This window comes from Sinohyriopsis cumingii, chromosome 1, assembly GCF_028554795.1.
Source record: "Sinohyriopsis cumingii isolate HCF-2022 chromosome 1, ASM2855479v2, whole genome shotgun sequence".
Taxonomy (NCBI): domain Eukaryota; kingdom Metazoa; phylum Mollusca; class Bivalvia; order Unionida; family Unionidae; genus Sinohyriopsis; species Sinohyriopsis cumingii.
This window is the reverse complement of record NC_142961.1, coordinates 115,187,254-115,202,052: the sequence shown is the minus strand read 5'-3', so window position 1 is coordinate 115,202,052 and position 14,799 is coordinate 115,187,254.

Below are 14,799 nucleotides of genomic sequence, written 5' to 3'. Positions count from 1 at the left end.
TTACACGTAGAATACGGACATTAAACTGATAAGCTGCATGTGGAAACGGAGATCACATGAAATTTATGTAAACTATATGCAGAACACTGAAATCAGGGAAAATACTTGAAACAGATATAGGTTGTAAAAATAACATTATAAAAACTTATTGAATTATTTATTATTATTATTATTATTATTATTATTATCAATGATATCGTGTAATTATTCGATACATTTCTCCATGCTTACCCCCCCCCCAGAAAAAAAAAAACAAAAAACATTTAGTTAATGTCAATGATCAGAAAATATAATAGAGTTCTTTAAAAAGTGAGCCAGTGAACATGATAAAATATTTGCAATACTTTTTTAAGTGTGTACAAATAAATGTTTCTCTGGTACATTTTTATAATAACACGTTAAAAGAACAATAACAAAACACGTATGCAGGTAATTACGTTTGAAATCAATCCACCTCATTGAAAGATTACAAAATGGTGCTCATTTGTGTGGTTTACTATGATACGCAGAAATTCCAAGGATCCTTTTTCGTTCACAGATGGATCAGGATATTGTTAATAATGAAGTTGTGAAAGTGCCTATTCTAAACACTGAGGTTGTGAGGTACATATTGTTACCATTCAAATTACATCACAATCTTTTGAAGATTAAATAGCACAATAAATGTCAATGACAAAGTATGGTTTTGGGAAAGACACTGTGAGTTTCCAACTGTATGCTTTGTTTTTCATCTATAACTTTGTCAGAAATATGAGCTTACCTTGATCACGGTAATGTGAACCTGATGCAGCTGTTAGCATACAGAACTGCAGCACAATTGCATTTTTATACCAGTTTCTTTTTCAGCCTTTTTAAATTCCAGTTAAATAGCAGTTAAACTAATAAATGTGAGCTTATCTGCATATAGGCACATTTTTATCAGTTCTCAAAGTGCAGTTGAAACGCAGAGAAGTTGGCAGCAATATGTAAAATGAGGTACAAAGTTTTATGAAGTAAATGAAAAATACGGAAACCTACAGAAAAGTGATGTTAAAAACCTTCAAGTTTAATGATGTCACTAAACACTACAAAAATACTTGCAAACAACATTTTTGAGTTAGGAATACAGTCATGATATCCGACTGATTTCCTTAGCCAGTACACCAATGAAAACAAGTCCCCCTCCTCAAAAAAGAAAACTTAAACAAAGATTTTAAACATAAACATTTTGAAGTCAAAGTTCTATCATTACTTGAATCATAAATGAAAGTGCGTTTATTCGACATATATTTTAATGTGCGAAATCTATATAAGAATGAGCCAACGTTATGGGTCCCAGATGGTATAATGACTTATGGTGTTCGCCTTTACAGATTACTGACATCTCACCTCTTGCCTTGTGGGTACGAATCTTGGGCTTTGCCAATTTGGGTATGTGCGAAAACTCGCAGGTTTCTTGCCCTGTGTCGTTGATTCTTCCCAGGGCCTTGTCGGGTTCTTTCTCTACCATATATACTAGCCGCAATGTATAGACTATATACATAAATCAAAGGAATCAAAATGGAAGGAATGAATACAAATTCATAATTGGTTGAAACAGTATATATCATAATTGGTTGAAACAGCAATTATCATAATTACTTGAACCACTATTTATAAAAGTCAAATATATTTCATACAGTTGGGGGGTAGTTATAAGTTTATATCGTAACATTTTAAAAGTTTCTTAACATAAACTTTCTCAATAAAGTACCACAACATACCGATATGCTGTTCAGTTTCTCTTATAGTAGCATTTCATATGTAAAATTTATTTCTGTTGAATCAACTGCACTGCATTCCTTGCAAAAGTGTTGCACATAGAGTAAATAAAGGATGCCTGGTGGGTGTATGATATTGGCCATATTCTAATTAATAGTCAAAGAAACAGTCAAAAAATTTAGACCTATGCACAGAAAAGGTATCTCTCAAACCGGTTTAACTTATGTAATATGACAATCTCCACATATTTTGTCTTATGGTTTTAGACACTTCTCACTTGAGGAAATTATATTGTGAGATGGTTACGTTACCACATCCATGTTGCAACAGTACGCTTTTAGGTGCAACAGACGAATATTTGTCATCTTAAGTACAGAATCACCTTATTTTAAAAATCTCCTCTCAGAAAAATGCATGCATCCTAATCTGCTTCTAGTATAATACAGGAACCATGCACTGAAATAGATTACAACAAGATGTACAATGTAACATGGACCGACATTTCACTACTTATCTGCACTTTAGTTCCGCATTCCAAAATCACTTCACAAGTCTTTGAGACATATTTAAGTGTTTATACATGGCCATTATTTAAATAGATCCTACATGTTAGTTTCGCTATCCATTTTGGAAGGGGTGCGACATGTCAGCTATTCACTAATTAACATCATATAAAATAAAATCAATGAACTTACTCACTTACTTATTGGAGTGATAGTGGGGGTGGATGAAAACACATATATTAACATCAGAAGAATAACAACATGTACAATAATTCAGAACCTGCTCAGAATTCACTGCATGAACAACAAGAAACATGCAAGATCAATAAAGAAAAAATGACTGAAAACATCCAGATAGGTCTCATCAAATCTGCCTGATCTGCTCGTCACAAACAACACAACATTAACCAATAAATGCGTTGTAATACCAGGAATTGTGGATCAGAAAGCAGTTTACATATCGTCCAGCCTAAGGCAAGTGAAACTGAAGAAAGCACATCGTAAAGTTTATCAATACTACACAGGAAACAAGACTTTGTAAAGATACGTCCAGAACGGAAAACCTCGCAAGAATTATTCATACGAGAAACAGAGAAACTATCTGCAAGTGACACATGGGTACGTCTGACAAGATGATAATATGATTAATGAAGAAATTTATATCATTAAAGACAGTATAGAAAGATCCATTAATGCCCAACATAGATGACGGAATATATTGTTCGTAAGACTGAAAACGGCAGGAAAGGCCTGAGATAGGAAACTTGACCAGGAAGTAAAAGCATTATTCCAACACTTAATACGACACGTCTACTAGATTTATATGGAGAACACGATAGTAGTTGGAAACTCTGATCAACACCATCAAACAAACAAGAAAAACAGATTTTTGAACGACCTTAATTCCGTACAGAAAGACAACTTTAGTGTGACACGCCTCAAGGCACATGGGAAGAATACATTCAGAAGCCAACAAACTAAATTAAGAATAACAATCTGTCTTCACACAAGACAACAAGAATGGCCTATCCAGCCCACATGGAGAACCGTATTTATCAGTGTCTGATATCCATGTTACCACAGAAGCTTACTGCGAATGTTTAACCCACAGAATGCCGTCGAGCCACATGGGCTCGTTACAAAGAAAATTTGGAGTATCCATCCTTGAATCAAGGGATGGGGGGTTCTAACCTGTAAAAATATAAGTGTTAGATTGTTACAGTTTAGAACCCCCATCCCTTAATTCAAGGACGGATACTCCAAATTTTCTTTATAACGAGTCCCTGTGGTCGGGTCAGACTTGATTCCAGCAAGGATCAAGGAAGATCCAGCAGAAGAGTATGCGCCATATTTGAGACATTTACCAGAATTGCCTTTTAACGGTCATGATGCTTATTTGTGGAAAGCAACCAATGTCACGACTATCTTCAGAAATACAGAAGATTTATGGTCTACAGCTATCGACCTTTCTCTCTTACAATTATCTGTTAGAAAATGCTTTAACACATCAACGTCAGCAATGTTATACGTGATATGGATCACCTCAACATCCTTACAGCCAACATGGTCTCCGTGCCAGTCGAAACCATGAAACAACTCTAAACTCTTGCGGATGAGATTACCAAATCCTTAGACAGAGGAAAGTAGTATACCTTGTGGTCCTTGACCTTAGTTAGGATTTCGATGGTGTCACGATTGAAAGACGCCCATTTAAGCTGGACCGCCATAGGATCATTGGTAATGCTCTGCAATGGAACAGATGTTTTCTGACAGGCAAATCCCAGAGGGTTATCTTAGATGGAGCAAATTCAAACCCATACCGTTTGTTAGCGCAGTGCCTCAACGGAATATGATTTCAGCATTTACAATCAGCATTATAGCAGTGCATTATGGGATACTAAGTTAGTGTGAATTGATGAAAAAGGTAAGTATGACTGCAATTTACAAATTCAGCACGACAGCAACTATTCATCCTTGAAAGCGGAATTGTTTTGATATTTTTCAGATTAGCATAACTGAAGCATGCCTAGTCAGCATGATAACCGTCCATGCAGGAAATGATCGTGGTGATTATTTATGCTAGAAATACAGTATTTGTATGCAGTATTGGACCAGCATAAGTACAGCAAGTACTGTATTTTCAACAGATGCTGCAATGCACTAAGCGATATAACATGGTGAAAATGTATCTGATGATATAAGCATTGGTAGCTTATCTATATCCAAAAGCTAGAGTCCCAAGCCAATAGCACGGTTGGAGGAATGCAATCATTTTTATTGTTGTAATAATGTAATCATTGAGTAATTACTGAGGAGTCTAATTTCCTTTTATTAGAAACATTATTCATATTTCCAAAACGGGAGTGATATTTCTTTTTTCTACAAGGAACTGTCGACTTCAACACACTACAGGTTACAGCATAAGTCATCGTCTTCCATCTTAGATTCCTCGTCAGGACATGAACTTGAAATCATTAGAACATTTTATTATTAGGACTCCTAAATTTTATTCGTGGATTATTCTTGGATTATTTTTGGATTTGATTCTTAAAACCGTAAGTTCATATTTTTTTATTTACGGAATTTTTCCAGGGAAATAAATTATTATATTTTTCAAAGCTTGTTGTTTTCACTCTTTCTTGTGTTACTGTTTATTCAAACCTAAACACGTAACATAAGAAAATAAAAATGTTTCCCAAAATGACTTGCCAGACATTGTTAAAGTCTATAGTTCTATGAAATCTTGCATTCGGCTCTGCCTTGAGCACACAATGAAATGTTGAATTCAGCTCTGCCTTGAGCGCAATGTCTTGAAATTGGAATGGAATTGAAAGTTTCCTTTTAACCAAGCCTACAGTAAGGGTGATTTATTAATCGACACTAAAGATAACTAGAGTGAATAATGCATCCAAATTATGAACTTCCAGTACAATGCCAGATTACCAAATAGGCAGAGTAGGCAGCGGCCTAGGGGCCCCATGACAACGGATCAAAATAATATTGATAAAATGTATTAGTAGATAATTTGCATTGGGGACACCAAGATGTTGACTGCCTAAGGACCTGAGGGCGTCCACAGGCTTTATTTTGACGCATTACAAGTGTACGAATTTGTATTCTTGTTGATTGTTGAGAAAGATAATAATTGGTTCCTGTTTGTCTCCATGCAGAGTCTTATGTTCATTGTTTAGCCACTCAGACATTTATCAATGGCAACTGTAAGCTTTATAGTCTCATAAGTCCAGAAAACAAGTTTTTAAAAACAAATACTTGTATGTTTTCCTCAGTTCACCTATACTTATGGTATTCCAAACTCTAATTCATATATAAATATTAAATAGTTATTGAACTTCTTTAAAGAAAACTGAATATGATATGTTGGGTTTAAAATATGATATGTAATATTCATTGTCTTTTAAGTAAATTAAAAGATTTTGACCAAGGTGTCAGCATATTGCACTTTCAGAGCTTTTCTCAATCCACATGATTCCCACACATAGAAAACCTTTTGCTGCTAATGAGATTATCTAATCTTGATTTAACGTAAGTATTTCTTTTCTTTTGCAGAAAAGACTAAGCCAACCAGCATGGAGTCATCTGAGTCACTTGAAATAACTAAGCCAACCAGTATGGAGTCATCTGGGTCACTTGAAATAGCTAAGCCAACCAGTATTGAGTCATCTGAGTCACTTGAAGTAACTAAGTCAACCAGTATGGAGTCATCTTGGTCACTTGAAATAACTAAGTCAACCAGTGTTAAGTCATATGGGTCACTTGAAATAGATCCTTCAAAGTACCAAGATAAAGGGTAAAATTGGAATAGTTACATTTTGCCTGTCATTGCAAAGATTTTGATTCAAAGCCAGTGCAATCAAATAAAGGACTATACATATATTTTTCAGACACTTCTCTTTTCTGTGACAGTCTATCATTAACCTTTCCTACTTGAAAACAACCTAATACACTGTATATGAGCATGGAAGAAAGCAGAAAAAACTGATACAATTTATTTTAGCAATTTTACTTAACTATCCTTTATTTACTAATTTTTTAAGAACAAACTTAGTGACAAAATCAAACAAAACTGCGAAGAACTAACTTTTCGACAGAATCAAACCAAACTAAGCAATCAAACCACCCCCTGCAAACACCAAATATTGCAAGCAACCGTTAGCACATAATATGGTTAAAAATCATTTTAAAAATATGAAGAAAATTTAAAACAAACATGTTGAACAAAAATAATCTATTTATCCATCATTTATTCCATCAATTTATGAAATATATTTGACTTTTATAATTCAATCTTTTGTTTCTGGAGCAAAACGGCAAAACCATTTAATATATGATACTAACTAGAAATCTAGAGGTGTTACACTACTAATCTATATATGTCACACTAGTAGTTTACATGTATCACACTAATGATCTAGATATGTCACACTAAAAATCTATGTGTCACACTAGTAATCTAGATGGCTATCTAGTAATCTATATGTGGCACTATAATAATCTATATATATATCGCACATTCAAATCATGATACGTCACACTAGTAATCTAGATATGACACATTAATAATCTAAATGTGCCACACTAGTAATATAGATACTTCACACTAGTAATCTAGACAGGTGACACTCATAATCTAGATCTGTCACAATATTAATCTTTATGTGTAAAACTAGTAATCTAGATGTGTCACATTAGTAATCTAGATATGCCACACAATATAGATGCATCACACTAGTACTCTAGATACCACACTAGTAATCTAGATGTGAGACACTAGTAATCTAGATGTGACACACTATTAATCTGGATGTGACACTAGTAATCTAGATGTGAGACACTAGTAATCTGGATGTGACACTAGTAATGTAAATGTGACACACTTTTAATCTGTATGTGACATTAGTAATCTAAATGTGAGACACTAGTAATGTAAAGGTGACACACTATTAATCTAATCTAGATGTGACACTAGTAAGCTAGATGTGAGACACTAGTAATCTAAATGTGACACACTAATAATCTACATGTATATGTGTTTGTTATGATTGAAAAATTGTCACTTTCATTACCAATTTGGAGTGGTGAGCATATTAAAGTTTTTTAATTTTCTTCATAACTCTCAAATGTCCTTTCTTTTTTAGATCTAGCCTTCTTTATTATAGCATACTTTGTTATAACATCTTTCCTGATATAGCACAATACTGCTTTGGATGCCTTGTATAAAATGAAACCGTTGTATTTGAATTGGTTAATCAAATTAAGGACACAACAGGTTGAAAAGAAAAACAACATTACTGGTATGCTGTAATTTTATCTTTATGTCCTCTGTAAAATAGATTTATATGTTTTTTTTTTCTTTTTTGAAATAGCATTGTATCTTTATTTTCTTTTCAATAGATTATTGCCTGATAAAATTTGATCATTCTTGTTGTACAGAGTATTTGCGCCTACTTCATAAAATATCAAACATTTATATCTTTCAACTTTAGAGTTCATTTGTATGAAAGACTGCACACATTTAAAAGGAAGTTCTCCATAAAAATACTGTAGGAATAAAGGTTTAAGGAAAAGTTTTATTAATAAACATTTAAAAAAATTAATGGATACAAAAGATGACATAAAATATAGGTATCCATCCTGTCTCTGGCTTCAGGAGTTTTAAACTATATTTTCTGTGACAAACCGTGACATGGTAGATATGCCACTTTTAAGGGCCACAAGTAGATTTTACAAAATGAACATAGTGTCAGCCCCTTCAAGTGACTCTTGTTCCCAATTGCATGTCCTAGGGAGATTCCCAATTGCTTGTCCTAGGGACAGATTTACTAGAATTGTCTTATTCCCCATTGATTGTCATAGGGACAGATTTACTAGAATTTTCTTATTCCCCATTGATTGTCATAGGGACAGATTTACTAGAATTTTCTTATTCCCCATCGATTGTCATAGGGACAGATTTACTAGAATTTTCTTATTTCCCATTGATCATCATAGGGACAGAGTTACTAGAATTTTCTTATTCCCCACTGATTGTCATAGGAACCGATTTACTAGCATGTGTTCAATGGACAAGCATAAAAATTTGATTCCTACCTCTACACATGCTGGTATAGTAAATCATATAACAATATAAGACAGCATGACATTTTATCAATTTTAGATCGAAATCTAATTTCCATTGAAAAAATCATGTGACATTTTATGTTCACTTTCATTTGACAGAGGTGGTAGTCAAGATACAGACCCTGAGAGTCAGTTGAAATATTTTCAAGGTACTGTATTGATTATTTTTCTTTTTAATTCTACCCATTTGTATGATAAAAATCCTTATTTCTGTTTTGGCAATAATAATAATAATAATTTTCCTATTTCCACTACACTTGTAATATGTTTTTCCTTACATATATGGTAAGGAAGTAATTAACTCAGCTGCTTGTATGTCGCAAGTGGAGTCGGCCGTCACAGAAGTAATGGACCAATGCCATCAACAGAAAGTGTATACCCTGTGCATAACTGATCACATATTTTTGAAAGATTTGTGATGCCTTTTTTAATTTTTCTTTCTTACACATTCTCCTTCTCTACATCGGTAAACAAAACAATCCAATGATGAACCTTCTCTTTATTTGGTGATAGAGATTGAATCAGGACCGCCTTATATATATATATATATATATATATATATATATATATATATATATATATATATATATATATATATATATATATTTATTTATTTATTTATTTATATAATTTTCAAAATAATTTGATAAGATCACCAATATTAGTGCAAAGAGATACAACAAAGAGATGAAAGAAATTTTTGATTATGATGGCTGTATAAATAATATCATTTGTCAATGCATATGTTTTATCAGCATAAATTCAAATCAACATATATCAGCAATGTATGGATTTATGAAAATGTTTGATCACTGTATGGATTCATCAAGCATTTTGGTCAATGTGTATAGATTTTATCAACAAACATAATTGATGTATGGAACTTTCAACAAATATGATGAATATACCATGGTGCATTAGACTGATACACATTTAGTTTTAAAACCTAAAACACTGTATGCATGTATATTCCTTGAATAGATATGATATTGTTGTCTTCTGCTATCCCAACAATGATCATGAATGCTCCCAATCCACCATTCCCTATGAATGGTCAAGGAATGTTTTCATGCAGTCCACTCCTTCTGGCATGTTGAAGGATCCCTCAGAAACCTTCCTACCCAGAGATCAACTGGTCCAAAGCATTTTTGCCCCTTTCACTGAGTTAACCCAAAACATCAGTAAACAAACATCCCCATTAATCACAGTATCTGGATTAAACAGTCCTGCAAATAAAAATGCAATAACGGAGCTGTTTAATACATGAGACAAATTTATTTGTAAATAAAATAATATGCATTATGCATGAATGCACATAAACTGACTTCATTACACATTGAATTCTTTCTGATGAATGTACAATATTATTATTATAATAATCATTCTTATACATGAAGCTATCTGCAAATAGAACATGGATTATAAAAACTCAAATGTTTCTCATCATTGTAATACATACAGCGTATAAATAACTTCAACTGACTGTTCAGCTATAAAATGACTAACCTGAAACTGATTATGTTCTGTCCATATGCAGGGCGTTATGTAACATAAGGTCTGACTTTCTAGAAATTTAGAACATGTACATCTATCAGTTAAGATTTTCTGGAGCATAACTCCAAAATTGTTCATGTTATTTCAACCAAGCTTGGAACACGAGCCAAGTAAGTGGGTAGAGGAGCCTTAATTGTGATTTTATTCATGCAATACTCATGTTACTATCAAAACAAATTGTAGCACATGTAAAGTATATACAGTATAAAAATTGAGTTTTAGTGTACATTTTACAAAATTAGAGACTTCTGGACCATAGGGTGCTTTCATTATAAAACTTTACATAAGCTAGAAACCAAGGGAATGTGTCATCCCTTGTTGACTTGTTTTGAAAGATAGTAGTCAATGGTTAAACATTTGATCTAATTTATCTCCTCGAAAAATGTAATTTAATGTTGCACATAAATTGACTATAGGATATGCCTTATATCTTAGGATTTATGAATCAAAGGTCAAAAGCCAATGTCACAATAAATTTCCATCAGTGAGTTGTCATAAGTTTATCAGGGTTCACAATCCTGTGTGTGAATATCAAATAGGAAAGGGTAAATATCAAGGTCACAGGGTTAATATTGATAGTTATCCAATTTTGCATATAAATTTACAAATGTAGGTGAGGCATCTATAGTAATTTGTTGGCTTACAGGTCAAAGGTCAAGGTAACACCTTTGAAATGATATTGTACTACTGAGGCATTAAAAGTCATGAAATTAGTGTTATATAGTATCTACTTACTAAAACTGTTATTTATGTTTTTTAATTATTTTCAACAGAGCAAATGTGGTTAGCTCTTGACCAGTTTGAACCTAGCGAGGATCTTCAGGTCTTATGGATTGCAGTAGAAGCTGAGTTAAGAGAATTAGATGAGAGTGGAGCTGTTCCTGAAACTGAAATGGATAGTGCAGGTGAGACAGAGAGAGAGAGTGGACAGGAGAGAAGAGAAGAGAAGAGAGAGATAGAGAAGAGAAGAGTGAGAGAGAGAGAGAATGAGGCTGGTAAAAATATCACTTCTTTGACTGCTTTTAGCAAGTTTGAAATTTTATGCTTGGATAGAACAACTTTTGGTATCTGCCCTACATTCTGTAGAAAATTGATTATAACTTGTTTTGTTAATGCATTAAAATCTCAAAAAAGGTTGAGCAAAATATTATGTTACTGCTTTCTTTATTATTACCAATCTTGAGTGAGAATGATTCATTTTACATACAAAAAAGCAAAAAAAAAACAAAAGAGGGGTTGTCAGTACAAGGGTAGGGCAAATCCATATAGAGACTGTATTTGATTTAAATAATAAGAGTGCCTGGCACTAGAGGGAGAGTGAAAATCAAGATAGAGACTCTATTTTGATGTCAGTAATAAGAGTGACTGGCACTAGAGAGACAGGGAAAATCCAGATAGAGACTGTATTTGATGCAAACAATAAGAGTGACTGGCACTAGAGGGACATGGAATAATCTAGATAGAGATAGTATATGACGTAAATTGAGAAATTGGTGATAACAAGAGGAGCTGGCAGCACAGATGTAGGGTAAATCCAGCTTGAGACACGTATAATGCAAATAACAGGAGAGACTAGCAGTAAAGAAGTAGTGCAAATCCAGATAGAGTCCGTACATGATGTAAATAATAATAACACTGGACAACAAATTTTTACAAAAGTCATGTTACTGAAATAAAATTAGTCAATTCTTATCAATTTTTATGTGCTGAACACGAATATGACAGTCAAATTGCAAAATTGGCTCTAGTTTTTTTGTAATCTGCAAGAAATTAATGTTTACATAACGAAATGCATTCCAATAGTAAAAGGTCAACTGTAATAGCCTACCTATAAAAAATCAAGTCATTGACTACATCTTAGATTTCTTCGCCTGTCTCTTGTACAGCTGTTCGGGAGCATCTCTGAGGAGTGTCCAGCAGTAGTCAGCCAGCATTGTAGTGGACCATTTTCCCTGGTATCTTTGTTCCATTGTTGCGATATCTTGATGAAAACGTTCGCCGTGTTCATCACTAACAATACCACAGTTGCTAGGAAAGAAATCCAAATGGGAATGAAGGAAGTGAATCTTTAGAGACATATTGCAGCCAAGTTTCTTATACTTCATCAACATGTCTTCTACTAGTTCCTTATAGTTTTCTGCCCTAACATTTCCGAGGAAGTTTGTAGAAACTAGGCGAAAAGCATTCCATGCTTGTTTCGCGTCACCTTCCAGCAAGTTGTTGAACCGGTCATCTTTGAAAAGCTCTCGAATCTGAGGACCCACAAAAACTCCCTCTTTAATCTTTGCTTCGCTGAGTCGAGGGAATTTTTCATGCAGGTATCGGAATGCTGGCAAAGTCCGGTCAATGGCTTTCACGAAGTTCTTCATCAAACCTAGTTTGATGTGAAGGGGTGGTAGCAAGATTTTCTGAGCCTCAACCAGAGCTGGGTGTTGGATATTCTTCTCTCCAATGGCTACATTCTGCCTGTGAGTCCATTCCTTCCTCATGTAGTGCATTTCCCTTGCTCGGCTATCCCACTCGCATAAGAAACACATGTATTTTGTATATCCTTGCTGCAGTCCCATTAAAAGGGCAACTACCTTCAAATCACCACAGAGGTGCCAGCTGTACTTGTTATACTCAATGGAATTCAGTAGCTGCCTTAAGTTATCGTATGTCTCTTTCATGTGGACAGCATACGCTACTGGAATAGATGGAAGAATGTTTCCATTGTGCAAAAGCACAGCCTTGAGACTCAGTTTCGAAGAGTCCACAAATAGTCTCCATTCTTGTGGGTCATGAGTGATTTTTAAAGCATTCATGAGGCCCTCAATATCAGAACAGAATATCAGATTACTTTCCTTTCTGAAGAAAGGCTCCAATTGCTGGTGGCGCTTTCGATATGCAGTAATTGTGACATCTTCTTCTAGAAGATTCCATTGTTGGAGTCTTGATCCTAGCAATTCTGCCTTGTTCTTTGATAAGTCCAAATCACGAATCAGGTCATTTAGTTCTTCCTGTGTTATTCTGTGTGGGGTTGATGATGCACCACAGTGAAAATCTGGATCACTGCATGCTGATGGACCAGGAGAAGAACACGTCGACTCACCTTTGTCTTCGTCAGATGAATCAAGAGAATATTCTGCTGGAGGTTCTGGAATAGGAAGTCCCTCACCATGTGGAACTGGTCTCAATGCAGACGGAATGTTTGGGTAGACTATTCTCGACTTCTTTCGCTTCGTTATTCCGCCGGAAAGAGGAGGAACCAAGCAGAAGTAACAGTCATTTAGGTGGTTGCTTGGCTCTCTCCACACCATTGGGACTGCAAACAGCATTGATGACCTTTTGCAATTCAACCACTGTGAAAGCTGTGTTGTACATGTAGCACAGCATATATGCGGAGCCCAAGGCTTGTCTTGGTCACCAACCTTGCATCCGAAGTAAAGATGATATGCCTTCTTCACCTGAGAATTGATACTTTTCTTCTGGTTGGCAAATGTCACTTCCCCACAAATATAGCAAAAATTGTCCGCGGTATTAACACACTTTCGAGGCATTACTGTTCTTTATTGTACGTAAATGGATAAAATAATAAGTTTTATGTAACAGTAGCTTGAACTGTCTCGCACAACGTCTAAAATATTTTAAATGCTGAACCTATCTGATTGGGCTTTATATAGTACACTGCTTACGTCAGCTTCAGCAGCCGCCTGGCATTAGTATAATAGGCCTACACATGTATAGTACACTGCTGACGTCAACTTACTTCAGCAGCCGCATGGCATTAGTATTGCATTGCATCAGAAAATGATGCAATCAACTGTGGATGATGTGAGCATGATGGTATTATGCAATGTTACATCATTATTCCGGATGTTGCTGCAGTCCTACTGGAGAAATTTACACAGTGAAACATAGAAAATGAGGTATATGAATATCTTCAAAACGAGAGCCAATACAAATTTTTCACGGTTATATTCGTGTTCGGCACACCAAAATACTACAGATTAGGGCCTTTTCAAGTCAGTAATGATTTCACTGTTGACCAGTGTAATATGGACAGACAGTACAGGAATAGATTGGTGATAATAACAGGGACTGACAGCACAGAGGTAGATTGGTGATAACAACAGAGACTGATAGAATAGGGATGGATTGGTGATAATAACAGGGACTGAGAGTACAGGGGTATATTGGTGATAACAATAGGGACTGACAGAACAGGGGTAGATTGGTGATAATAACAGGGATTGAGAGTACAGGGGTATATTGGTGATAACAATAGGGACTGACAGAACAGGGGTAGATTGGTGATAATAACAGGGATTGACATTACAGGGGTAGATTGGTGATAATAACAGGGATTGACATTACAGGGGTAGATTGGTGATAATAACAGGAACCGACAGTACAGGGATATATTGGTGATAACAACAGGGACTGTTAGTACAGGGGTAGATTTGTGATAATAACAGGGACTGACAGTACAGGGGTATATTGGTGATACTAACAGGGACTGACAGTACAGGGGTAGATTGGTGATAATAACAGGGAGTGGTAGTAAAGGAATAGATTGGTGATAACAACAGGGCCTGACAGTACAGGGGAAAATTGGTGATAAGAACAAGGAATGACAGTATATAGATAAATTAGTGATAACAGGGCCTGACAGTACAGGGGTAGATTGTTGATAATAACAGTGACTGGAAATAATGGGGTAGATTGGTGATAATAACAGGGACTGACAGTACAGGCGTAGATTGGTGATAATAACAGGGACTGGTAGTAAAGGGATAGATTGGTGATAATAACAGGGCCTGACAGTACAGGGGTAGATTGGTGATAATAACAGGGACTGACAGTACATAGATAAATTAGTGAT